At 43.6% G+C, this 25,796-nt stretch overlaps 1 pseudogene; it reads left to right on the forward strand.

The window, feature by feature from the left end:
- The first annotated feature begins 2,346 nt into the window (after positions 1-2,346).
- The window catches only part of LOC135525834 (zinc finger protein 850-like), a 227,988-nt pseudogene continuing 204,538 nt past the window's right edge, over positions 2,347-25,796 (forward strand).

Genomic DNA, 25,796 nt, shown 5'->3' on the forward strand with positions numbered 1-25,796 from the left:
CAGGTTGGTTGTACAGCCCAGTTACAGCCAGGTTCATACTCAGCAGTTGCCAAATCCACTGGCTACAGGTTATCTACAAGTCTTTGCAGCAGGGTAAAGGTACAGCAGTTACCCCGCCAGTTATCTCAGCTCACTGGTCACCAGGTACAGCAGCACCCACTACAGCAGTTACAGCCAGGTACACGCTCCAGCAGGTATATTTCACTGTTCTTCACTAGACTTTTTTTTCATCATAAATGTTGTTCTACTGTATTATTGACTGTATTTTTTGTTTATTCCATGTGTAACTCTGTGTTGTTGTATGTGTCGTCACCACTGATACATCCACCATAATTGAGAATTTATCTTGGCCAGGTCACAGTTGCAAATGAGAACTTGTTCTCAACCTTTAGCCAAATCCAGATAGCTGACCTGGTTAAATAAAGGTGAAATAAAAAATAAAAACCAGAGGATGGTTGTCATTAGCATCATGGGGTGCTAATAGACCTATATCTATACTACCATGTCCCGAGTGGTTAACAAACAGATTCTAAGGCACTGCATCTCAGTGTTCTAAATGACATCATAACCGAAGCGTCACGTATTCACAGACCCTGGTTTGATCCTGGGCTGTTTATCACAACCTGATAGAGTTCCGTGATTGGGAGTCCCATACACTTCTGGCCCCTCCTTGGACACTGGTTAACTAACCTTCACACAATTGCTCTTGCCAGAGCATCGCCCATCCAGCATCTCTGGAATACGTGGTTACCTGGGGCCAGGGTCAATAAGAAATAAGAATCTGTTCTTAACTGACTAGTTGAATAAAGGTGAAAACATAAATAAATAAAAACTCATGTTGTTGTGATTGACAGTCTTTGCTAGGTAAAGCCTTGGCCAGGTCGATAGTACTCATAGTGACTTTTTTTGTGATTGACAGAGTCGAATTGAAAGCCTTGGCCAGCCTACCTCGATAAAAAGTACTCATAGTGTTGTGATTGACAGAGTCGAAAGCCTTGGCCAGGTCGATAGTACTCATAGTGTTGTGATTGACAGAGTCGAAAGCCTTGGCCAGGTCGATAGCACTCATAGTGTTGTGATTGACACAATTGGCCAGAGCATCGATAAGCACTCATAGTGTTGTGGGTTCAGCCTTGGCCAGGTCGAAATAAGATAGTACTCATAGTGTTGTGATTGACAGAGTCGAAAGCCTTGGCCAGGTCGATAGTACTCATAGTGTTGTGATTGACAGAGTCGAAAGCCTTGGCCAGGTCGATAGTACTCATAGTGTTGTGATTGACAGAGTCGAAAGCCTTGGCCAGGTCGATAGTACTCATAGTGTTGTGATTGACAGAGTCGAAAGCCTTGGCCAGGTCGATAGTACTCATAGTGTTGTGATTGACAGAGTACTCATAGTGTTGTGATTGACAGAGTCGAAAGCCTTGGCCAGGTCGATAGCACTCATAGTGTTGTGATTGACAGAGTCGAAAGCCTTGGCCAGGTCGATAGTACTCATAGTGTTGTGATTGACAGAGTCGAAAGCCTTGGCCAGGTCGATAGTACTCATAGTGTTGTGATTGACAGAGTCGAAAGCCTTGGCCAGGTCGATAGTACTCATAGTGTTGTGATTGACAGAGTCGAAAGCCTTGGCCAGGTCGATAGCACTCATAGTGTTGTGATTGACAGAGTCGAAAGCCTTGGCCAGGTCGATAGTACTCAAAGTGGACAAATGCACTCAGACAGGCATTTCTGGGCTATTTCCTCTTCAGAAAGTTGAAGGAAAATACAAATTACTGAGGCTAATTTAACAACGACTTGCAGACAGTGGGTTCAGAATAATTATGAGAAAAAATGAATACAAATTATACCACCACCATAAAGGGCACTTCAGAGACAGGAAGGGTAAAGGGGCATGTGCTCTACACAGGTAGAGACATATCTGTCCATGTAGCCTTTTCCAAAGTGGGCACTGCTTCATGTGGCAACAGCAACACTCACCTAAATATCCCATATGCCACTGGGTGAGAGAAGTTTTCATTGCATTTGGGAAGCATTATGTGAGGTGTTATTATGTGTTGTTTGTGAGGAGCCTTGGTCAATTTAGCTCGAATATGCCACCCTCTTCAATCTGCCACCTAATCCTACCTAATGGGCAGGTCAGCCCTGGAGTAAAGTATTGGCTGTAAGAAGTAAGAGAAAACAACATCTGGTTGTTTTGTAATTACTACTTATGGTATTGCTTGCCAGAATAAACATTGTAATTAATACTTTTCCAATCTGCGTTACCCACTACAGTCAGCAGGAGGCGATGTGAGTCTTTCACGTGATGCTTCTTGCGTGACGTCTAATCTAGTGGACGGAACTGGAAGCGTCCTCAACAGCGACAAAGGGCTTCTGATTCACCCACCGCGGTGGTTTGCTAGCGAACGTAAAACATTGATGCTCTTTAGACCAATCGTGTGTATATTACTCTTGGTGTTTAGAACATAATTATGTTTACGTATCTACTAGTTCATTTTAACGTGATTTGCTTGTTAAATTAGCAAATCTGTTACATTGGTACTGCACGAGGCTAATCGCTCGGAGCATGAGCTCATTATACTCGACGGAGAAAGAAGCTCTGATGAAAGGAGAGGAAGAAGCTTTCAGGATGAAAAGGGAGGAAGAGGAGGCTATCACATTGAAAGAAGAAGAGGATGATATTACAGTGAAAGAGGAAGATGGGAAAGAGGTTGTGGAAGAGGAGGAGGTAGAAGCTTTCAGAATCAAAAAGGAGGAAGGTGCCATAACATTGAAAGAAGAGAATGTGAAAGAAGAGGAAGAACCCGTTGGAGTAAAAGAGGAAGAGGAGGACATCTCAATAAAAGAGGAAGAGACTGAAGTTCCGATTTCCACCAGTGAGTACTGTCTTAAAAACAGGGCCACAAACTACCCAATTCTTTAACTAATGTGTGGTTTTAAAGGGCCATTCTACTGAAGATCTACTCTTGAATATGTTGTTCAGTATGGTGGAATCTGCCATTGGTACATGTGTTATGGGATTTCAATGTATTGAATTCAATGTTCAATTCATTTTCTACTTAAAATATCAAAGGGACACAATCATTTTGTTGATTAATTATTTTAGATATGTATTCATGCCTCTTGTAAGACTGTGATTGCAATAGAAGATCTTAAGTTCACCATCTGTTTGATGTTCTCATTCACACAGGAGAGAGACATGACTATGGTGGATCCTCTGGGGAGCCTCAACAACATCCTGATGCTGACGAGACAGAGAAGAGTCTCTCCAGATCAGAACACCAGATGGTACAGCTTGGTCTGGTCTAGCATACAGCTTGGTCTGGTCTAGCATGCAGCTTGATCTATCGGGGTCTGGGCTGGGTTTCTGTAAAGCACTTTATGACAACAGTGACATCAGCATCCATCATGATATGTGTCTGTGTCCCCTCTTTATGGTTACCAGGACAACGCTAGTCCTTCCACCCTCCCGGAGTCCCCGTGCCGTGCCTCTCCTGGTAGCACCTTACTGGGTATGAAGAGGTTGTCTGTGCTGCTGGTGGACTGCAGGAAAACAACGGGGCTGAGTGGAACTGTGAGAGGAGGAGGAGGAGAGAAGAACGGTTCAGATTTGACACATCAAAGTAAGTGCTGTAGTTTAGTTTGAACAAATACAACAGATCTGCCCACCGGTATCTGTTCCCAATAGGGCTGTCCCCGACTAATACAAATACAGCTTTGCAGACTCTTGGCATTCTCTCAACCAGCTTCAACTGGAATTATTTTCCAACAGTCTTCAAACCAAACTTTATTTGTCACATGCGCTGAATACAACAAGGGTAGACTTTACCATGAAATGCTGAATACAACAAGCCCTTAACCAACAGTGCAGTTAAATGTAAATTGTCTAGTGGGGATTTTTATGAATTGTTCAGCAGTCTAATGGCTTTGGGGTAGAAGCTGTTGAGGAGCCTTTTGATCCTAGACTTGGCGCTCCAGTACCGCTTGCTGTGGGGTAGCAAAGAAAACAGTCTATAACTTGGGTGAGTCTCAGACAATTTTAGGAGGACTTCCCACATATGCTGGGCACTTGTTGGCTGCTTTTCCTTCGCTCTGCCGTCCAACCTATCCACAACCATCTCAATTGGGTTGAGGTCGGTTGATTTGTGGAGGCCAGGCCATCTGATGCTGCACTCTCCAAAAATCTCACCTTTGGACTCATCAGATCAAAGGACAAATTTCCAGCTGTCTAATGTCCATGGGTCGTGTTTCTTGGCCCAAGCAAGTCTCTTCTTCTTATTGGTGTCCTTTAGTAGTGGTTTCTGTGCAGCAATTCAACCATGAACACCTGATTCACGCAGTCTCTTCTGAACCGTTGATGTTGAGATGTGTCTGCCTGTTACTGGAATTCTGTGAAGCGTTTATTTGGGCTGCAATCTGAGGTGCCGTTAACTCGTCCTCTGCAGCAGGGATAACTGGGTCTTCCTGTCCTGTGGCGGTCCTCATGAGAGACAGTTTCATCACATCTTCTCTATACCAACTCCACCTTGTCATAATACAACTGATTGGCTCAAATGCAATAAAAAGGAAAGAAATTAACTTTTAACAGGGCACACCTGTTAATTGAAATGCATTCCAGGTGACTACCTCGTGAAGCTGGTTGAGAGAATGCCAAGAGTGTACAGAGCTGTCATCAAGGCAAAGGGTGGATAATTTTGAAGAATTTCAAATATAAAATATATTTTGATTTGTCTAACATTTTTTTTGTTGATGATGATGATTCACATGATTCTGTATGTGTTATTTCATAGTGGATGTCTTCACACCTGTTTGATTGAAATGCATTCCAGGGGAAAATGACGGATAGGGCTGCCATGTTTTTACACTATATTTATTTTTTTGGTGTGTGTTTTTTTTTTTTTTTACATTATTAGCCCAGAATTATTTTTGTTTTTTTAAATTTGATTACGGATAGCCAGTGTCACACCAACTACATTTACATTTACATTTAAGTCATTTAGCAGACGCTCTTATCCAGAGCGACTTACAAATTGGTGAATTCACCTTCTGACATCCAGTGGAACAGCCACTTTACAATAGTGCATCTAAATCATTTAAGGGGGGGGGGAGAAGGATTACTTATCCTATCCTAGGTATTCCTTGAAGAGGTGGGGTTTCAGGTGTCTCCGGAAGGTGGTGATTGACTCCGCTGTCCTGGCGTCGTGAGGGAGTTTGTTCCACCATTGGGGGGCCAACTATCAGACATAATGTAATGTTTAGTGATACATACAGCTGGGATGGACTTTTGGATATCAGAGTAACTGGTAACTCACCAGCATTACGACCAGGAATTCAAATTTCCTGAATCTGAGTGGGCTTCTAGTTGTTCAGAGGTGACCCACCCAATTTGACTGGAAGAGATTCGGAGTGGGCTTCTAGTCTGACTCAAGGCGTGCACACCACCCACCGCTTCTGAGTGTACTTGTGGAAGAGGTACTGGGAGTGGGCTTCTAGTCTGACTCAGGAGGCGTGCACACCACCCACCGCTTCTGAGTGTATTACTTGTGGAAGAGAGGTACTCGGAGTGGGCTTCTAGTCTGACTCAGGAGGCGTGCACACCACCCACCGCTTCTGAGTGTATTACTTGTGGAAGAGAGGTACTCGGAGTGGGCTTCTAGTTGACTCGGGAGGCGGCACACCAAGCTTCTGAGTGTCTACTTGTGGAAGAGTGGGCTTCTAGTCTGACTCAGGAGGCGTGCACACCACCCACCGCTTCTGAGTGTATTACTTGTGGAAGAGAGGTACTCTGAGTGGGCTTCTAGTCTGACTCAGGAGGCGTGCACACCACCCACCGCTTCTGAGTGTATTACTTGTGGAAGAGAGGTACTCGGATGACTCTGAGTATATTACTTGTGGAAGGAGGCGTGCACACCACCCACCGCTTCTGAGTGTATTACTTGTGGAAGAGAGGTACTGGGAGTGGGCTTCTAGTCTGACTCAGGAGGCGTGCACACCACCCATCGCTTCTGAGTGTATTACTTGTGGAAGAGAGGTACTCGGAGTGGGCTTCTAGTCTGACTCGGGAGGCGTGCACACCACCCACCGCTGAGTATATTCTGAGTGTATTACTGCACACCACCACCCACCGCTTCTGAGTGTATCTACTCAGGAGGCGTGCACACCACCCACCGCTTCTGAGTATATTACTTGTGGAAGAGAGGTACTCGGAGTGGGCTTCTAGTCTGACTCAGGAGGCGTGCACACCACCCACCGCTTCTGAGTGTATTACTTGTGGAAGAGAGGTACTCTGGGAGTGGGCTTCTAGTCTGTGGGCTTCTAGTCTGACTCAGGAGGCGTGCACACCCACCGCTTCCCTTGTGGAAGAGAGGTACTCGGAGTGGGCTTCTAGTCTGACTCGGGAGGCGTGCACACCACCCACCGCTTCTGAGTATATTACTTGTTACTAGTCTGACTGTGGAAGAGAGGTACTCGGAGTGGGCTTCTAGTCTGACTCAGGAGGCGTGCACACCACCCTTCTGAGTATATTACTTGTGGAAGAGAGGACTGGGAGTGGGCTTCTAGTCAGGAGGCGTGCACACCACCCACCGCTTCTGAGTGTATTACTTGTGGAAGAGAGGTACTCGGAGTGGGCTTCTAGTCTGACTCAGGAGGTGTGCACACCACCCACCGCTTCTGAGTGTATTACTTGTGGAAGAGAGGTACTCGGAGTGGGCTTCTAGTCTGACTCTGGAGGCGTGCACCACCACCCACCTCGGAGTGGGCTTCTAGTCTGACTGAGTGAGTGTATTACTCGGAGTGGGTAGTCTGACTCAGGAGGCGTGCACACCACCCACCGCTTCTGAGTGTATTACTTGTGGAAGAGAGGTACTCGGAGTGGGCTTCTAGTCTGACTCTGGAGGCGTGCACACCACCCACCGCTTCTGAGTGTATTACTTGCAAATGTTCAGTCTTTGGATAGTAAAGTTGACGAGCTCAGGGTGAGGATTTACTTCCAGAGAGACATTGGGGATTGTAGCATACTCTTGAAACACGGCTCTCTCGGGATATACTGTCTTAGTCTGTACAGCCAGTTGGGTTCTCAGTTCATCACACAGACCGGAATAAATATCTCTTCAGGAAGAAGGGCGGCAGTGTATGTTTCATGATTAACTACACATGGTGTGATTGTGATAATATACAGGAACTCAAGTCCTTTTGTTCGCCCGATCTAGAATACCTCAATCAAATGCTTGACCGTATTACCTCCCATGAGAATTCTCTTCGGTTGTAGTCACAGCCCTGTGTATTCCCCCTCAAGCCGATACCACAACGGTCCTCAATGTACTTCACTGTACTTTATGCAAACTGGAAACCACATTTATTGTAGCTGGAGAATTTAACAATGCAAATTTGAGAAAAACGCTACCAAAGTTCTATCAACACATTGACTGTAGTACTTGCTCTGCTTGAACACTCGACCTCTGTCACTCCAACTTCCGTGATGCTTACAAGGCGTCCCCCCCGCCCTCCCTTTGGCAAATCTGATCACGACTCCATTTTGTTCCTCCCTTCCTACAGGCAGAAACTCTAGCAGGAAGTACCCGTGCTAAAGACTATTCGACGCTGGTCTGACCAATCGGAATCCATACTTACAGTCACGCGGACTGGGATATGTTCCGAGAATAACATTAACTCAGTCACCGAATCAATGCATTTGTCTATCAGGAAGTGTATAGGAGATGTTGTACCCACTGTGACTATTAAAACCTACCCTAACCCGAAACCGTGGATAGATGGCAGCATTCACACTAAACTGAAAGCACAGACCATCACATTTAACCATGGCAAGGTGACTGGGAATATGGACGAATACGAACAGTGTAGTTATTCCCTCCGTAAGGCAATCAAACAGGCAAAACGTCAGTATAGAGACAAAGTGGAGTCGCAATTCATCGGCTCAGACACAAGGGGGACACGAGACGTATGTGGCAGGGTCTACAGACAAGCACAGACTACAAAGGGAAAACCAGCCACATTGCGGACACCAATGTCTTGCTTCTGGACAAGCTAAACACATTCTTCGCCCTCTATGAGGATAACACAGTGCCACCGATGTGACCTGCTACCAAGGACTGTGGAGATCTCCTTCTCCGTGGCTGACGTAAGACATTTGAGCGTGTTAACCCTTGCAAAGCTGTCAGCTCAGACGGCATCCCCAGCCGCATCCTCAGAGCATGTGCAGACCAGCTGGCTGAACATATTCAACATATTCAATCTCACCTTTTCCCAGTCTGCTGTCCCCACATGCTTCAATATGTCCACCATTGTTCATGTACCCCAAAAAGCAAAGGTAACTGAAATAAATGACTATCGTCCTGTCGCACTCACTTCTGTCATCGTGAAGTGTTTTGAGAGACTAGTCAAGGATCATATCACCTCTACCCTACCTGACACCCTAGACCCACTCCAATTTGCTTACCGCCCAAATAGGTCCACAGACGATGCAATCTCAACCACACTGCACACTGCCCTAACCCATCTGGACAAGAGGAATACCTATGTGAGAATGCTGTTCATCGACTACAGCTCGGCATTTAACACCATAGTACCCTCCAAGCTCGTCATCAAGCTCGAGACCCTGGGTCTCGACCCCGCCCTGTGCAACTGGGTACTGGACTTCCTGATGGGCCGCCCCCAGGTGGTGAAGGTAGGAAACAACGCCTCCACTTCGCTGATCCTCATCACTGGGGCCCCACAAGGATGCTTGCTCAGCCCCCTCCCGTACTCCCTGTTCACCCATGACTGCGTGGTCACACACGCCTCCAACTCAATCATCAAGTTTGCAGACGACACAACCGTAGTGGGCCTGATTACCAACAATGACGAGGCAGCCTACAGGGAGAAGGTGAGGGCCCTGTGAGTGTGGTGCCAGGAAATTAACCTCACACCCAACGTCAACAAAACAGCTGATTGTGGACTTCAGGAAACAGCAGAGGGAGCACGCCCCCATCCACATCGATGGAACCGCAGTGGAGAAGGTGGAAAGCTTTAAGTTCCTCAGCCTACACATCACTGACAATCTGAAATGGTCCACCCACACAGACAGTGTGGTGAAGAAGGCACAACAGCACCTTAAACCCTCACAAACCTTTACAGATGCACAATTGGGAGCATCCTGTCGGGCTGGATTGCACCGCCCGCAACCGCAAGGCTCACCAGAGGGTGGTGTGGTCTGCCCAACGCATCACCGGAGGCAAACTACCTGCCCTCCAGGACACCTACAGCACCCGATGTTGCAGGAAGGCCAAAAAGATCATCAAGGACAACAACCACCCGAGCCACTGCCTGTTCACCCCGCTATCATCCAGAAGGCGAGGTCAGAACAGGTGCATCAAAGCTGGGACCGAGAGACTGAAAAACAGCTTCTATCTCAAGGCCATCAGACTGTTAAACAGCTTCTATCTCAAGGCCATCAGACTGTTAAACAGCTTCTATCTCAAGGCCATCAGACTGTTAAACAGCTTCTATCTCAAGGCCATCAGACTGTTAAACAGCTTCTATCTCAAGGCCATCAGACTGTTAAACAGCCATCACTAGCACATTAGAGGCTGCTGCCTATTGGCATAAATACATAGACTATTAATATCTATCATAGACTAGAAATCACTGGCCACTTTAAGGAATAGAACACTAGTCACTTTAATAATGTTTACATATCTGGCATTACTCATCTCATATGTATATACTGTATTCTATACTATTCTACTGTATCTTAGTCTATGTATTACTCATCTCATATGTATATACTGTATTCTATACTATTCTACTGTATCTTAGTCTATGTATTACTGATCTCATATGTACATACAGAATAGTATAGAATACAGTATCTTAGTCTATATTACTCATCTCATATGTATATACTGTATTCTATCCTATTCTACTGTATCTTAGTCTATGTATTACTCATCTCATATATACTGTATTCTATACTATTCTACTGTATCTTAGTCTATGTATTACTCATCTCATATGTATATACTGTATTCTATGCTATTCTACTGTATCTTAGTCTATGTATTACTCATCTCATATGTACATACTGTATTCTATACTATTCTACTGTATCTTAGACTATGTATTACTCATCTCATATGTATATACTGTATTCTATACTATTCTACTGTATCTTAGTCTATGCCACTCTGACATTGCTCGTCCAAATATTTATATATTATTAATTACATTCCTTTACTTTAGATGTGTGTGTATTGTTAGATATTGCTTGTTAGTTATTACTCATCTGTTGGAGCTAGAGAAACAAGCATTAAGCTGCAATAATATCCACTAAACATGTTTAACATGACTGGAACGAATTGCAAAAATCTCAAATTAACATTTGATTTGATTTTACCTCATGAAGATGGCTGAGAGAATGCCAAGAGTGTGCAAAGCTGTCATCAAGGCAAAGGGAGGCTACTTTAAAGAATCTCAAATATAAAATATATATTTGGTTACTACATGTGTTATTTTATAGTTTTGATGTCTTCATTGTAGAATAATAAAATTAGGAATATAATAAAAAAATAAAGTAAAACCTTGGAACTTTTGTCTGGTACGATATACTGAACAAAAGTATAAACGCAGCATGTAACAATTTCAACGACAGTTCATATAAGGAAATCAGTCAGTCATTGTAAATAAATTCATTCGGCCTATGGACTTCACATTACTGGGCAGGGGAACAGCCATGGGTGGGCCTGGAAGGGAAGACAGGCCTACCCGCTGGGGAGCCAAGACCAGCCCAGCCAATGAAGCTGTCTGGGTGGCAGGTCTCAGACAATGTGGAGGTCATGAGCTGGCTATACGTGGTCTGCTGGTTAGCCGGTTGGATGCCAAATTCTCTCTAATTAATTGAAGGTTCATTTCTGCCTAAGCTTATGGTAGAGGGATAAACATTCAATTCTCTGGAAACTGCTCCAGTGGATATTCCTGCAGTCAGCATGCCAATTGCAAACTCCCTCTGAGACCTCTGCTGCAGAGGATAAGTTCACTATTCAAATTGCAGCACAAATAATAACTGTTTCACAGAGTAGAAGTAACAGACATCAACATGTTCAGAGGAAACTGTGTGAATCAGGCCTTCAATGTTGAATTTATGCGAAGTAACCACTACTCAAGGACACCAATAAGAAGAAGAGACTTGCTTGGGCCAAGAAACACGAGCAATGGACATTAGATCTGTCCTTTGTCCAAATTTGAGATTTTCGGGTTCTTTGTGAGACACAGAGTAGGTGAACAGATGATCTCTGCATGTGTGGTTCCCACCGTGAAGCATGGAGGTGGAGTGGGGGTACTTTGCTGGTCACACTGTCTGTGATTTATTTAGAATTCAATGCACACTTTACCAGCATGGCTACCACAGCATTCTGCAGCGATACGCCATCCCATCTGGTTTGGGCTTAGTGGGCCTATCATTTGTTTTTCAACAGGACAATGACCAAACACACCTCCAGGCTGTGTAAGGGCTATTTGACCAAGGAGGAGAGTGATGGAGTACAGCATCAGATAACCTTGGCCTCCACAATCACCCGACCTCAACCCAATTGAGATGGTTTGGGATGAGTTGGACCGCAGAGTGAAGGAAAAGCAGCCAACAAATGCTCAGCATATGTGGGAACTCCTACAAGACTGTTGGAAAAGCATTCCAGGTGAAGCTGGTTGAGAGAATGCCAAGCTGTCATCAAGGCAAAGGGTGGCTACTTTGAAGAATCTAATATATATTTAGATGTGTTTAACACTTTTTGGTTACTACATGAGTCCATATTGTTTTTTCCTAGTTTTGATGTCTTCACTATTATTCCACAATGTAGAAAATAGTAAAAAAAGTGAGTCCAAACTTTTGACTGGTACTGTACATTAAATTCCCTGGCAACAGCTCCAGTGGACATTCCTGCAGTCAGCATGCCAATTGCCCACCTCCTCAGAGATCTGTGGCATTGTTGTGTGACAAAACGGCACATTTTAGAGTGGCCTTTTATTGGCCCCAGCCAATAATGAGCATGCTGTTTAATCAGGTTCTTGAAATGCCTGTCAGGTGAATGGATTATCTTGGCAAAGGAGAAATGTTCACTAACAGGGATGTAAACAAATTTGTACACCAAATTTGAGGTAAATAACCTTTCATACATGTGGAAAAATTCGGGGATATTTTATTTCAGCTCATGAAACATGGGACCAACACTTTACATATGTATATTTTTAATCTTCCCAAAATATTTCACATTATTTTTTTTTTACCCAAAATATTGTGACATTAATGAGTCAAAACGTTAGAAATGTGTGAACTTCCCTTTATTTCTTATTTTAGGTTTTAAGGAAGTGTGTAGGTCACATTCTCTATCATACAACTATGAAGGTTATATAATTACAACCACATGCTTGATAGGAATCCAGTGATGTCTGTGTCATAGAACTGTCTAGTGTTTTGTGTTCTGACTTGTAAAACAGAATTAAAAATAAGTCATGTAAACATTCTCAGTTATTACCAGGATGCTCGACAACACTTGTTTTACAATCACACCAAGATTGTTTTAAATTATGAAATGTTTGAAAGCTGGCCTCGGGTTATTGAGGGATCTGATTAAACCTCATAAGGCAGTTTTATCATGTGGAAATTTCATTCATGTCTCTCTTTAAATTAACACTGTCTTTGGCAGGAGGAAAAACAAACTCCACCGAACCAGGGACGTCCAAACCAGAAAGACAGCACCTCTGCTCCCAGATTGGAAAGAGTATTACCAAATTAGGAAGCCTGAAAAGACATGAAAGGACACAACCAGGAGAGAAGCCACACAATTGTGAACAGTGTGGAAAGAGTTTTAACCAGTTAGGAAAGCTGAAAGTTCATGAGCGAATACACACAGGGGAGAAGCTTTTCCATTGCGCCGAGTGTGGAAAGAGTTTTAACAAGTTAGGAAACATGAAATCCCATGAGCGAATACACACAGGGGAGAAGCCTTACCACTGCTCCCAGTGTGGAACTAGGTTTACCAAGTTAGGAAGCCTGAACAGACATCAGAGGACACACACAGGGTCGAAGCCACACCATTGCTCCCAGTGTGGAAAGAGTTTTAACCAGTTAGGAAACATGAGATCTCATGAGCGAATACACACAGGGGAGAAGCCTTTCCATTGCTCCCAGTGTGAAAAGAGTTTTAGCCAGTTAGGAAGCCTGAAAGCTCATGAACGAATCCACACAGGGGAGAAACCTTACCACTGTTCCCAGTGTGGAAAGCGTTTTAACCGGTTAGGAAAGCTGAAGGAACACATGAGACTGCACACAGGGGAGAAGCCTTACAAATGCTCAGACTGTGGGAAGACATATTACTCATCACAGTCACTTAAAAGTCATATGAAAATCCACACAGGATAGAATAATTACTTCTAGTGTGTAAATTGATATTTCACATCACATTGACTTAATTATTCTGGCGTGTATTTTGATATTTCACATCTCATTGACTTAAAATTCATCAGAGAACATACACAGTGCTCCGGTTGTCTTATATTGTTGACTGATAATGTGTTTACCTGTTTTTACCATATGAAATTGAATTGTACAAAGTATACTCAAACATATATTTGTATGTTTTTATTAGAAAACATGAATTGAATATGGAGTATGTCAGCTTGAATATAGAGTAGATCAGATTCCAACTGTTTAAATGGTCCTTTTTAAAACTCTTTGTGTGTGTTTATCTGGGTGTGTCATTCCTCCAGCACTACAGATAATCAAGTGATATTTGGATGTGATGCATTTGTTCCATTGTTGACATTTGCATTGTTGGCCCACTGATGATTTAATGACATGAAAATATTCACTGACTCGCTCACGGATTGACCCAAGCCTGTTGTTTCCATGTAATTTAAACTAAATAAATCCATGTGATGATGTTAGATCAATGTAGAAAACTGATTGGATTTGTAAAAAGCCATCAACATAACGTGCTTTTTTTTATTCACTGAACTTGCAATTTAAATCCAATGACAAGTGACATTTTGTGTTGATTTCATGTTGAATTCACTTTAGTTGAGGACTCAAAGAAATGTAAATAGAAACTAGATGTTGAACTGATGTCTGTGCCCAGTGGGCTGGTTTGAATAAGCAGCAGATGTTGGATCAATATCCACCTTAGTAGCTAAGTTTCTGTGCAACTTGCGACAGATTTTCATGTGAATATTCTCAAATCTGCATAAAACAATATATACATTTTCCCACCAGAAATGTTTCTATCAAACAGACTTATTGCGGATTAAAGGCTTTGCGTGACAAATAAATCACTTTTGTTGTTGAATTCCCATACCCAATGGTTTCCATCGCATTTTCAACTGTACTGATGGTTTAACAAAACTGTTGCGTGAAATAGAAAACGTGCTCTTGTCCCGTGGACTGTAGTCAGCAGCTCACAGATACAGTGCGGGTAGGCTACCTACAGTGGGGAGAACAAGTATTTGATACACTGCCGATTTTCCTACTTACAAAGCATGTAGAGGTCTGTCATTTTTTATCATAGGTACACTTCAACTGTGAGAGACGGAATCTAAAACAAAATCCAGAAAATCACACTTTATGATTTTTAAGGAATTAATTTGCATTTTATTGCATGACGTAAGTATTTGATACATCAGAAAAGCAGATCATAATATTTGGTACAGAAACATTTGTTTGCAATTACAGAGATCATGTTTCCTGTAGTTCTTGACCAGGTTTGCACACACTGCAGCAGGGATTTTGGCCCACTCCTCCATACAGACCTTCTCCAGATCCTTCAGGTTTCGGGGCTGTTGCTGAGCAATACGGACTTTCAGCTCCCTTCAAAGATTTTCTATTGGGTTCAGGTCTGGAGACTGGCCAGGACCTTGAGATGCTTCTTATGGAGCCACGCCTTAGTTGCCCTGGCTGTGTGTTTCGGGTCGATGTCATGCTGGAAGACCCAGCCACGACCCATCTTCAATGCTCTTACTGAGGGAAGGAGGTTGTTGGCCAAGATCTCGCGATACATGGCGCCATCCATCCTGCCCTCAATACGGTGCAGTCGTCCTGTCCCCATTGCAGAAAAGCATCCCCAAACAGTGATGTTTCCACCTCCATGCTTCACGGTTGGGGTTGTACTCATCCTTCTCCTTACTCCAAACACGGTGAGTGGAGTTTAGACCGAAAAGCTCTATTTTTGTCTCATCAGACCACTTGACATTCCTCCTCTGGATCATCCAGATGGTCATTGGCAAACTTCAGATGGGCCTGGACATGCGCTGGCTTGAGCAGGGAGTACCTTGCTTGCGCTGCAGGATTTTAATCCGTTACGGCGTGGTGGGTTACTTCCGGCGCCGACAGAGATGGCCGCCTCGCTTCGCATTCCTAGGAAACTGCAGTTTTTTGTTTTTTTTACGTGTTATTTCTTACATTAGTACTCCAGGTCATCTTAGGTTTCATTACATACAGTCGAGAAGAACTACTGAATATAAGATCAGCGTCAACTCACCATCAGTACAACCAAGAATATGACTTTCGCGAAGTGGATCCTGTGTTCTGCCTTTCACCCAGGACAACGGAATGGATCAAACTTTATTTGACTCTTTGCAAACTGGAATCCATACATCCTAAGGCTGCATTCATTGTAGCTGGGGATTTTAACAAGACTAATCTGAAAACAAGACTCCATAAATTGTATCAGCATATCGATTGCGCAACCAGGGCTGGCAAAACCTTGGATCATTGTTATTCTAACTTTTAATCAGGGCAAGGTGACTGGTAACATGACCGAATACAAACAGTGCAGCTATTCCCTCCGCAAGGCTATCAAGCAAGCTAAGCGTCCGTATAGAGACAAAGTAGAATCTTAATTCAACGGCTCAGACACAAGAGGTATGTGGCAGGGTCTACAGTCAATCACGGACTACAAAAAGCAAACCAGCCCAGTCACTGACCAGGATGTCTTGCTCCCAGGCAGACTAAATTACTCTTTTGCCCGCTTTGAGGACAATACAGTGCCACTGATACGGCCAGCAAAGAAAACATGCGGACTCTCCTTCACTGCAGCCGAGGTGAGTAAAACATTTAAACATGTTAACCCTCGCAAGGCTGCAGGCCCAGATGGCATCCCCAGCCGCGCCCTCAGAGCATGCGCAGACCAGCTGGCTGGTGTGTTTACGGACATATTCAATCAATCCCTATACCAGTCTGCTGTTCCCACATGCTTCAAGAGGGCCACCATTGTTCCTGTTCCCAAGAAAGCTAAGGTAACTGAGCTAAACGACTACCGCCCTGTAGCACTCACTTCCGTCATCATGAAGTGCTTTGAGAGACTAGTCAAGGACCATATCACCTCCAACCTACCTGACACCCTAGACCCACTCCAATTTGCTTACCGCCCAAATAGGTCCACAGACGATGCAATCTCAACCACACTGCACACTGCCCTAACCCATCTGGACAAGAGGAATACCTATGTGAGAATGCTGTTCATCGACTACAGCTCGGCATTCAACACCATAGTACCCTCCAAGCTCGTCATCAAGCTCGAGACCCTGGGTCTCGACCATGCCCTGTGCAACTGGGTACTGGACTTCCTGACGGGCCGCCCCCAGGTGGTGAGGGTAGGTAACAACATCTCCTCCCCGCTGATCCTCAACACTGGGGCCCCACAAGGGTGCGTTCTGAGCCCTCTCCTGTACTCCCTGTTCACCCACGACTGCGTGGCCACGCACGCCTCCAACTCAATCATCAAGTTTGCGGACGACACAACAGTGGTAGGCTTGATTACCAACAACGACGAGACGGCCTACAGGGAGGAGGTGAGGGCCCTCGGAGTGTGGTGTCAGGAAAATAACCTCACACTCAATGTCAACAAAACTAAGGAGATGATTGTGGACTTCAGGAAACAGCAGAGGGAACACCCCCCTATCCACATCGATGGAACAGTAGTGGAGAGAGTAGCAAGTTTTAAGTTCCTCGGCATACACATCACAGACAAACTGAATTGGTCCACTCACACAGACATCATCGTGAAGAAGGCGCAGCAGCGCCTCTTCAACCTCAGGAGGCTGAAGAAATTCGGCTTGTCACCAAAAGCACTCACAAACTTCTACAGATGCACAATCGAGAGCATCCTGGCGGGCTGTATCACCGCCTGGTTCGGCAACTGCTCCGCCCTCAACCGTAAGGCTCTCCAGAGGGTAGTGAGGTCTGCACAACGCATCACCGGGGGCAAACTACCTGCCCTCCAGGACACCTACACCACCCGATGTTACAGGAAGGCCATAAAGATCATCAAGGACATCAACCACCCGAGCCACTGCCTGTTCACCCCGCTATCATCCAGAAGGCGAGGTCAGTACAGGTGCATCAAAGCTGGGACCGAGAGACTGAGAAGCTGTTTTTATCTCAAGGCCATCGTTAAACAGCCACCACTAATATTGAGTGGCTGCTGCCAACACACTGACACTGACTTAACTCCAGCCACTTTAATAATGGGAATTGATGGGAAATGATGTAAATATATCACTAGCCACTTTAAACAATGCTACCTTATATAATGTTACTTACCCTACATTATTCATCTCATATGCATACGTATATACTGTACTCTATATCATCGACTGCATCCTTATGTAATACATGTATCACTAGCCACTTTAACTATGCCACTTTGTTTACATACTCATCTCATATGTATATACTGTACTCGATACCATCTACTGTATCTTGCTCTGTACCATCACTCATTCATATATCCTTATGTACATATTATTTATCCCCTTACACTGTGTATAAGACAGTAGTGTAGGAATTGTTAGTTAGATTACTTGTTGGTTATTACTGCATTGTCGGAACTAGAAGCACAAGCATTTCGCTACACTCGCATTAACATCTGCTAACCATATGTATGTGACAAATAAAATTTCATTTGATTTTTTGTCCCTAGAATTTCTAAGCAAATAGCTGGAGGCAGGGCTTTCTACTATAGAGCTCAATTTTTATGGAATGGTCTGCCTATCCATGTGAGAGACGCAGACTCGCTCTCAACCTTTAAGTCTATATTGAAGACTCTATATTGAAGACCTATCTCTTCAATAGGTCATATGATTGAGTGTAGTCTGGCCCAGGAGTGTGAAGGTGAACGGAAAGGCCCTGGCGCAACGAACTACCCTTGCTGTCTCTGCCTGGCCGGTTCCCCTCTCTCCACTGAGATTCTCTGCCTCAAACCCTATGACAGGAACTGAGACACTGGCTTACTGGTGCTCTTCCATGCCGTCCCTAGAAGGGGTGCGCCTCTTGAGTGGGTTGAGTCACTGACGTGATCTTCCTGTCCGAGTTGGCGCTCCCCTTTGGGTTTGTGGAGGTCTTCGTGGGCTAAACTCTGCGTTGTCTCAGGATAGTAAGTTGGTGGTTGAAGATATCCCTCAAGTGGTGTGGGTCTGTGCTTTGGCAAAGTGGGTGGGGTTTTATCCTGCCTGTTTGGTCCTGTCCGGGGATATCATCGGACGGGGCCACAGTGTCTCCTGACCCCTCCTGTCTCAGCCTCCAGTATTTATGCTGCAATAGTTTATGTGTCGGGGGGCTAGGGACAGTCTGTTATATCTGGAGTATTTATCCTGTCTTGTCCTGTGTCCTATTTAAGTATGCTCTCTCTCGCTCTCTCGCTATCCATCTATCGGAGGACCTGAGCCCTAGAACCATGCCTCCGGACTACCTGGCCTGATGACTCCTTGCTGTCCCCAGTCCACCTGGCCGTGCTGCTGCTCCAGTTTCAACTGTTCTGCCTGCGGCTATGGAACCCTGATCTGTTCACCTGATGTGCTACCTTGTCCCAGACCTGCTGTTGTCAACTCTCTAAAGACAGCAGGAGTGGTAGAGATACTCTGAGTTTACCATCTGTATGATGTTCTCATTCACACAGGAGAGAGACATGACTATGGTGGATCCTCTGGGGAGCCTCAACAACATCCTGATGCTGACGAGGCAGAGAAGAGTCTCTCCAGATCAGAACAACAGATGGTACTGCTTGGTCTGGTCTAGCATACAGCTTGCTCTCTCTGGGTCTGGGCTGGGTTTCTGTAGAGCACTTCATGACAACAGTGACATCAGCATCCATAATGATGTGCGTCTGTGTCCCCTCTTTATGGTTACCAGGACAACACTAGCCCTTCCTCCCTTCCGGAGTCCCTGTATCGTGCCTCTCCCGGTAGCACCTTACTGCTGGGTATGAAGAGGTTGTCTGTGCTGCTGGTGGACTACAGGAAAACAACGGAGCTGAGTGGAACTGTGAGAGGAGGAGAAGAGATGAAAGGATCAGATTTGACTCATCAAAGTAAGTGCTGTAGTTTAGTTTGAAAAAATACAACAGATCTGCCCACTGGTATCTGTTACCAGGACAACCAGCAGAGTTCTGTTAGTTGACAGGAAGATAGACTGGTGGATATGGATGTTATGAATATCAAAACACTGAAAAAGGATTCTACCAATGAAAAGAGAGAAACCAATAGACCATATAAAACCTTGATGAAAGTTATGTGTGTGTGGATATGTGGATAAGGATCGATGTCGTCTATGTCGTCTATGTCAGATGTTGTCTAACCACTAGGCTACCCTGCCGCCCATCTGAACTACAGTCTGCTGACCGGGCTCTATCTGAACTATAGTATGCTGATCAGGCTCTATCTGAACTACAGTCTGCTGATCAGGCTCTATCTGAACTACAGTCTGCTGATCAGTCTCTATCTGAACTACAGTCTGCTGATCAGGCTCTATCTGAACTACAGTATGCTGATCAGGCTCTATCTGAACTACAGTCTGCTGATCAGGCTCTATCTGAACTACAGTCTGCTGATCAGGCTCTATCTGAACTACAGTCTGCTGATCAGGCTCTATTTGAACTACAGTCTGCTGATCAGGCTCTATCTGAACTACAGTCTGCTGATCAGGCTCTATCTGAACTACAGTATGCTGATCAGGCTCTATCTGAACTACAGTCTGCTGATCAGGCTCTATCTGAACTACAGTCTGCTGATCGGGCTCTATCTGAACTACAGTCTGCTGATCAGGCTCTATCTGAACTACAGTATGCTGATCGGGCTCTATCTGAACTACAGTCTGCTGATCAGGCTCTATCTGAACTACAGTATGCTGATCGGGCTCTATCTGAACTATAGTATGCTGATCGTGCTCTATCTGAACTACAGTCTGCTGATCAGGCTCTATCTGAACTACAGTCTGCTGATCGGGCTCTATCTGAACTACAGTCTGCTGATCAGGCTCTATCTGAACTACAGTCTGCTGACCGGGGCTCTATCTGAACTACAGTCTGCTGATCGGGCTCTATCTGAACTACAGTCTGCTGATCAGGCTCTATCTGAACTACAGTTTGCTGATCAGGCTCTATCTGAACTACAGTCTGCTGATCAGGCTCTATCTGAACTACAGTTTGCTGATCAGGCTCTATCTGAACTACAGTTTGCTGATCAGGCTCTATCTGAACTACAGTCTGCTGATCAGGCTCTATCTGAACTACAGTCTGCTGATCAGGCTCTATCTGAACTACAGTCTGCTGATCGGGCTCTATCTGAACTACAGTCTGCTGATCAGGCTCTATCTGAACTACAGTATGCTGATCAGGCTCTATCTGAACTACAGTCTGCTGATCAGGCTCTATCTGAACTACAGTCTGCTGATCGGGCTCTATCTGAACTACAGTCTGCTGATCAGGCTCTATCTGAACTACAGTCTGCTGATCGGGCTCTATCTGAACTACAGTCTGCTGATCAGGCTCTATCTGAACTACAGTCTGCTGATCAGGCTCTATCTGAACTACAGTCTGCTGATCGGGCTCTATCTGAACTACAGTCTGCTGATCAGGCTCTATCTGAACTACAGTCTGCTGATCGGGCTCTATCTGAACTACAGTATGCTGATCGGGCTCTATCTGAACTACAGTCTGCTGATCAGGCTCTATCTGAACTACAGTCTGCTGATCAGGCTCTATCTGAACTACAGTATGCTGATCGGGCTCTATCTGAACTACAGTCTGCTGATCAGGCTCTATCTGAACTACAGTCTGCTGATCAGGCTCTATCTGAACTACAGTCTGCTGATCGGGCTCTATCTGAACTACAGTATGCTGATCGGGCTCTATCTGAACTACAGTCTGCTGATCAGGCTCTATCTGAACTACAGTCTGCTGATCAGGCTCTATCTGAACTACAGTCTGCTGATCAGGCTCTATCTGAACTACTGTCTGCTGATCAGGCTCTATCTGAACTACAATCTGCTGATCAGGCTCTATCTGAACTACAGTCTGCTGATCAGGCTCTATCTGAACTACAGTCTGCTGATCAGGCTCTATCTGAACTACAGTCTGCTGATCAGGCTCTATCTGAACTACAGTCTGCTGATCAGGCTCTATCTGAACTACAGTCTGCTGATCAGGCTCTATCTGAACTACAGTCTGCTGATCAGGCTCTATCTGAACTATATTATGCTGATCAGGCTCTATCTGAACTACAGTATGCTGATCAGGCTCTATCTGAACTATATTATGCTGATCAGGCTCTATCTGAACTACAGTCTGCTGATCAGGCTCTATCTGAACTACAGTCTGCTGATCAGGCTCTATCTGAACTACAGTCTGCTGATCAGGCTCTATCTGAACTACAGTCTGCTGATCAGGCTCTATTTGAACTACAGTCTGCTGATCAGGCTCTATCTGAACTACAGTCTGCTGATCAGGCTCTATCTGAACTACAGTCTGCTGATCAGGCTCTATCTGAACTACAGTCTGCTGATCAGGCTCTATCTGAACTACAGTCTGCTGTCATTATTTTACAGAAAACCTTTACTGAACCTTCAATTATTATTGTGTCTGTGTAAAAACTAAGTATATGTTGTTTTCTAGAGTGAACAAAAATGATTCCAATGATTGAAGTTTATGTACCTTGTATGGTGCACCTGAAGTTAAGCTGATTGGTGAGTTAGTTAATTAACATTCTGAGTTGGGGTTTTGGGCTGGGTTTCTGTCTAGACGTTAAGCAGTCTTTTAAACAACATATTGATGAGTTAGTTCATTAAGATGCTGAGTTGTGGTTTTAGGCTGGGTTTCTGTCTAGACGTTAAGCAGTCTTTTAAACAAACATATTGATGAGTTTGTTCATTAAGATGCTGAGTTGGGGTTTTAGGCTGGGTTTCTGTCTAGACGTTAAGCAGTCTTTTAAACAACATATTGATGAGTTTGTTCATTAACATTCTGAGTTGGGGTTTTAGGCTGGGTTTCTGTCTCGACGTTAAGCTGTCTTTTAAACAACATATTGATGAGTTAGATGATTAAGATGCTGAGTATTAAAATGGTCTTCTATAGAAAGAGGTCAGGCCTCTTGCTTAATAGTACAAAGCAGATCATTCAATCGATGTTTTCACTGGTCCTAGACTATGGTGACATCATCTATATGAATGCAGCTGCCACTTCATTAAAGCCATTAGATGCAGTTCACCATAGTGCACTTTGTTTTATTATGGGTACGGGTTCAGTACACCTCCCTGCATACTCCATCAGGAAGTAGGCTGGCCCTCTTTGTTTTATTATGGGTACGGGTTCAGTACACCTCCCTGCATACTCCATCAGGAAGTAGGCTGGCCCTCTTTGTTTTATTATGGGTACGGGTTCAGTACACCTCCCTGCATACTCCATCAGGAAGTAGGCTGGCCCTCTTTGTTTTATTATGGGTACGGGTTCAGTACACCTCCCTGCATACTCCATCAGGAAGTAGGCTGGCCCTCTTTGTTTTATTATGGGTACGGGTTCAGTACACCTCCCTGCATACTCCATCAGGAAGTAGGCTGGCCCTCTTTGTTTTATTATGGGTACGGGTTCAGTACACCTCCCTGCATACTCCATCAGGAAGTAGGCTGGCCCTCTTTGTTTTATTATGGGTACGGGTTCAGTACACCTCCCTGCCTACTCCATCAGGAAGTAGGCTGACCCTCTGTTTTATTATGGGTACGGGTTCAGTACACCTCCCTGCATACTCCATCAGGAAGTAGGCTGGCCCTCTTTGTGGTCACGTAGGTCCATTCATTGCTCTCTTGGCATTTATAAAGCTCTTTGACAGTAACTCCCTCTGTAGCAAACACCTACAGTAACCATTAGAGGTAAGAGTTGGTGTTATCACACACAGTCTCGGGGATGGCCAGCTCTGGGAATTCCTTTGGTCTGTACAGAGTAAGTTAAAGTCAGCTCGTTGCACCTACCTTGTTACTTACTTACTTACTTCCAAACGTCTCTAAAGGTTGATGTTGTGGTGCCTCGGGGTTAATGCAGACTGCTGATTGAGGACTGGTTACAATTTACTTATGACACCAGGACTTCTTGAAACCATTCAGTCATGGATGGATGTAAACCTATTTACCAGGTATTGCTTGTTACAGAAGACGACTGTTGTGTGTATATATATACATATATGTTTAGAGAAGACTACTGTTGTGTATATATATATACATATACATTTAGAGAAGACTACTGTTGTGTGTATATATATATATATTTAGAGAAGACTACTGTTGTGTGTGTATATATATATATATATATATATATATATATATATATATATATATATATATATATATATATATATATTTAGAGAAGACTACTGTTGTGTGTATATATATACATATATATTTAGAGAAGACTACTGTTGTGTGTATATATATATATATTTAGAGAAGACTACTGTTGTGTGTATATATATACATATATATTTAGAGAAGACTACTGTTGTGTGTATATATATACATATATATTTAGAGAAGACTACTGTTGTGTGTATATATATATATATTTATATATATATATATTTAGAGAAGACTACTGTTGTGTGTGTGTGTATATATATATATATATATATTTAGAGAAGACTACTGTTGTGTGTATATATATATATACATATATATTTAGAGAAGACTACTGTTGTGTGTGTATATATATATATACATATATATATATTTTACCTTTATTTAACCAGGCAAGTCAGTTAAGAACAAATTCTTATTTTCAATGACGGCCTTGAATAGCCATTCATCACTGTTACACCTCCTTGATGTGAATGGTTTTCTATGTCTGTACACAGTGTGATTAGTGGTTTCCATAAAGTTAATACCCCCTAAACCAGAATGTTAAATGACCTTTATGATATTTTGTACCACTATTACTTTGGGGTTCTAATCCCCCTCTGTCAACATCCACACTGTGAACACATCTTTAACATTCATGAACCTGCACTATCTTCATCCCTGAACTAGCAACAATAACTATTGTCTATTGTTATTCTCAATGACCTTCTTGGCCTTATGAAATCCTAGTTAAATACAATGTTCCCAACCATTGTCATGTCTTTTGTTATGCAAACATTTGTTTATTCGATTATATTTCTCATTAAGATTAATATAATTTTAATTCTGTATGGGTCACGCCTGGCTTTGGTCATGTGTTCCCTTATGAGTCAATGATTTTAATTAGAATATAGTAATGATGCTCTCTCCTCAATCACTTCCAGTGCCTTTGGAAAGTATTCTTGACTTTTTTCACATTTTGTTATGTTACAGCCTTATTCTAAAATGGATTAAATTAAACAATTTCCTCAGCAATCTACAAACAATAACCCATAATGATGAAGCGATAAAAGGCTTTTAGAAATTTTAGCAAATGTATTAAAAACAAAAAAACACAAATCTTATTTACATTAGTTTTCAGACCCTTTGCTCTGATCCTCGGAATGGAGCTCAGTTGCATCCAGTTCCCGTTGATCATCCTTGAGATGTTTCTACAACTTGATTGGAGTCCACCTGTGGTAAATTCAATTATTATTGGGTTATTGTGTGTCGTTTGATGAGGAACAAATTGAATTTAATACATTTTAGAATAAGCTGTAATGTAACAAAAGGTGTCTGAATATTTTTTCAAAGGCACTGGACAAACACCACATTGAATATTCACCTCACTTTTGAAAAGCTCCATGAGGAAGAAAGGCTTCCTAGATGATCTTTTAGATGTTCTGTCTTCAGGATGTTCTGGGTTGATGGCTGTTTGAGGGGGAGGGGCAGTTGAGTGAGCTGGGGACTTTTATTGCCCTGCCTCTGGGAGCCTGTCAGCTTGTGACATGATGAGAGAGAGTGAGAGAGGGTTGACCTGTAAGATATTTTGTGTTATAAACGTACTTCTACTTGAAGAGGTTTTTTGACCATTCAGGTACCTAAACATCTCATTTATATTCTACGTTTAGTTTTTCAAGGTTTCTGATTTGTCCCTGGTTTTTCTGGTTTTTCGCACTCAAAATCACAAACAAACAAGAACATTGGATGTTCTAAGTCCCCAACAATAATTAAATCACATCAGGAGACCACGTTTGAAGTCTGAGAAAAATAGAAAAACAAATCTTATTTTCATTTTTTGGGTGAAGATAACAACAACTTGCAGGCAGTAGGTTCAGAATAACTATGGCAAAAAAATGAAAACAAATTATACCACCACCCAAAAGGGCACTTCAGAGACTGGGCACTGCTTCATGTGGCAACACCAACACTCACGTAAATAGTCCATATGCCACTGGGTGAGATAAGCTTTCATTGTTTTTGGGCAGCATTATGTGAGGTGTTATTGTGTGTTGTTAGCGATGAGCCTTGGTCAATTGAGCTCGGAATATGCCACCCTCTTCAAACTGTCACCTAATCCTGTCTAATGGACAGGTCAGCCCTGGAGGAAAGTATTGGC

This window comes from Oncorhynchus masou, chromosome 5 (assembly GCF_036934945.1).
Source record: "Oncorhynchus masou masou isolate Uvic2021 chromosome 5, UVic_Omas_1.1, whole genome shotgun sequence".
Lineage (NCBI taxonomy): Eukaryota > Metazoa > Chordata > Actinopteri > Salmoniformes > Salmonidae > Oncorhynchus > Oncorhynchus masou.